The sequence below is a fragment of the Triticum urartu genome, chromosome 5A (genome assembly GCF_056163025.1).
Source record: "Triticum urartu cultivar PI428250 chromosome 5A, HENAU_Tu73, whole genome shotgun sequence".
NCBI classification, from domain to species: Eukaryota; Viridiplantae; Streptophyta; class Magnoliopsida; order Poales; family Poaceae; genus Triticum; species Triticum urartu.
The window spans coordinates 330,859,576-330,862,486 of record NC_141877.1 but is presented as its reverse complement, the minus strand read 5'-3'; the positions used below and the strand labels follow the sequence as shown (position 1 = coordinate 330,862,486).

The window sequence follows — 2,911 nt, the reverse complement described above, 5'->3', positions numbered from 1 at the left end:
TCGATGTAGTTGGGTATGGGTATCCTTCAAATCAACAGAAAGCTTTTATTCATTGCAGTTTGACTAAGGTATTCTATATTTTTTAAGCGGGCACAAAGACAAGGAAATGAAAACACACCTCAAGAAACCCATTTACGGAACTTTCTCTTTCGCATTCGCTGTTGACGCCTAACGCTGCTATAAGCACCTAAGACAACCGGAAAGTAATCGCCACCTACTGTGCCACTCATGTTAAGATCGTTCTTAAATTGTGGAAGGCGAAGCATGGTTGTGTCAAAGTGTGGTACACGCACCTACAAGCAGCATGTTTGCAGGGACAGAGGAAGTAGCACGACCGGCACTAAACGCATCTAAACGAATACAAATCCACGACAAATGATACAATGAGTGTAATGTTTACATATTGAAGAAGATTTCACTCAAGTTCGAACAAATGGCATGTGGATGGCTTACCTAAATTTCGGTCAATTATTGTACCAAGAATGCTCAACAGAGAAAGAGATTAAACAGTATCCCAACTCAACAGACTATCACTACTGTCATGGTTAAATGCTACTGTTCTTCCTAATGTTAAATTGTCCAGGTACTTCACATGAAGAATGGATGTGGCTAATTGATTGAAGGATAGTAGCAGTAACGGATACCTCCTCCTTGGTGCGGGGCATCGTAGGGCAGCTCTGCGGCGTCTTTGCCGCCGCGTCCAGCACCGGCTTGGGGGCCATGAACCCGGAGCCCCACTTGAGTGTGGCCGCGACCGCGGGCTGCGCAGGATCCAGGGCGGCCTCTCAGGCGTCACATTGGTGCTGCTGCCATCGCCCACCGCGGCGCAGAGCTCCATGATCTTGGCGGCCGCCTCGGCCTCGTCCCGACTCTCGCCCATCAGGTTCTCCACCTGGTCCTCTGAGCGGGACGCGAACGAGCTGCGCAACAGCGATGCCGTGGGAGAGACTCGCCGCATGATCATTTGAGCTCATATCGTGGGCATGATCATTTGAGCTCATATCGTACGCACCTACTAATAGTACTAAAGGAATTTAATCGTGGGATCCAGTAACAATATGAACAGCATCAGGATCATCATGTTATGGGAAAGGCATGAAAATTGTGCGTAGGCATACCTGGATGAGAAACACAAGCTAACCCGAGAACCCAATCACCAACGAACAGGATGCCTAACCAACAAAGCAACACTATTAGAACAGACAAATATTCTGGCGATGCATAAACACAAACAGGTGGTGAGCAGCAACCGACGAACATAGAAACGTCACCAAATCAAAAGAAAAAAAATAGTGATATTACACCTGAATAAGGCGACAAGAACCGCAACTGAATGCCGGACGAAGACGGGTTCGGATGAAACGAAGAGGATTACCACGTGCAGGGTTAGCAAACAAGGATGATCCGCCCACTCACTTTCCCATGATCTGCGAGATGGGAAACACATATGAGAATAAAGCACAAGATGAAAGGAATCTGCAAGCAGCGAACAATAGAGAGAAGGAGGGCAGTGGCTGCCCGAGCCCGGGCCTCCATGCCGGCGGCGCTGCGGCGCGGACGGGAGGCTCCCGATCCAGGAGCGGATCGAGCCACCACCGACCGCGAGACCACGCCCGACCTTGCCGGCGCCGGCCTGTGAACCTACCCCGTCCGTCGTCGTACCTCCCTCTTCTCTTTCCTCTCTCTTTCTCCCTCCTCTCCTTCCTTCTCTCTCTCCCTCTCCCTCTCCCTCTCCCTCTCCCTCCTCTCTCATCTTCTCTTTCATGCGTTGGTTGTCCGGGGAGAGGAGAGAAGGAGCAGCTCGAGACGGAGCGAAGTCGGTCACCTCCATCGGACGAAGAGGAGGGATGGAGCCATGGAGGAGTGGTAGCGGCGGCTGGTGGTGGAGGGAGGATCGAGGAAGAGGGATGAGGAAGGCTGCGGGATCGGAGGAACCACCGATTGCTCCTACCTGGGGGAGGTGCTATCCAGTGGCATTTTTTCTATCGTTTTTTTTTTCTTCTCACGCACCGTAACGCAATTGGCCGGGCGCAAAGCTCTCTCCCGATTGGTCTCCCAGAACAGTTCGCCTGTGATGGCGTGGCTCACGCCAGGGATCGCCATTTACGCGACCGTTAAAGGGTTGTATATTAGGGAAAGTTGTGACTGGACAATTTTTCTTTTCGTTTTGAGTTTCAGTTTTCTTGTCTATTATTTGTGATGTGTCCGTTCATTATAGCAATTTCATTTGTGACCGCTTTTGATAATTTCCTTCTTCTTTCTTTCTTCCACTGTAATTCTATGCATTGTGTATATAAATAGCGTTGATGCATGTTTGTCGTCGCGGGTCGGCTTGTATTATTTTCGTTTCTCTTTTCCTTTTTTCACTCTTTTTTTAATTTGTTTTTTCTTTAAATTTATGGACTTCTATAAATTTATGGTTTTTTTATTTTTTTACTTTCTCATTTCCCATTCCCTTTTCCATTTTTGTTTTTGTTTTTTCTTTTCCCATCTTTATTTACTTGTTTTTATGAACTTTTTTCCTAAAATTTTAGCAATGTCTTGTCTAAATTCCTAATAGTTCAACCTGTTAGCTTTAAATGTTGTGCATATCTTGGTCGCGGGTCATTTTGTCACGCACATTCTATACTTTCATGTCTCATCGTACATCTGGTGTCGGCAAGTCGACCCGTTCGTGTGTGTGCCTTTTGTTGGTGCAATCTCGGGGGGCATTTCTTTTTTGTCCTGACGTTGTATAAGTTGAGGATAGAAGTTGGTCGATGCCTCTATATTTCCATTCGCCACAGTGTCTCCCACATGCTCCTTTGTCTTGGGGTTGAGCCAATGCGAGCAAGAAGGAGGGAGTCGACTGGGGGCAGGGGTCGGTCCATGACTCCCCGAGACTGATGCTCCAGATGCCTTCCATTTATTT

General features: G+C 47.9%; 1 long non-coding RNA gene across 2 annotated transcripts; it reads right to left on the bottom strand.

Annotated features, from left to right (window-relative positions):
* Positions 1-853: 853 nt before the first annotated feature.
* On the bottom strand, positions 854-1,635 carry LOC147971281 (uncharacterized). 2 transcript variants are annotated; one of them, XR_015603297.1, is made up of 3 exons: positions 1,305-1,635; positions 1,119-1,172; positions 854-1,015 (listed from the first exon to the last, which is right to left on the bottom strand). It is a non-coding gene; the product is annotated as an uncharacterized LOC147971281 (long non-coding RNA). The 2 variants fall into 2 exon arrangements; XR_015603298.1 differs by having other exon boundaries at positions 854-1,012.
* Between the last annotated feature and the right edge of the window lie 1,276 nt (positions 1,636-2,911).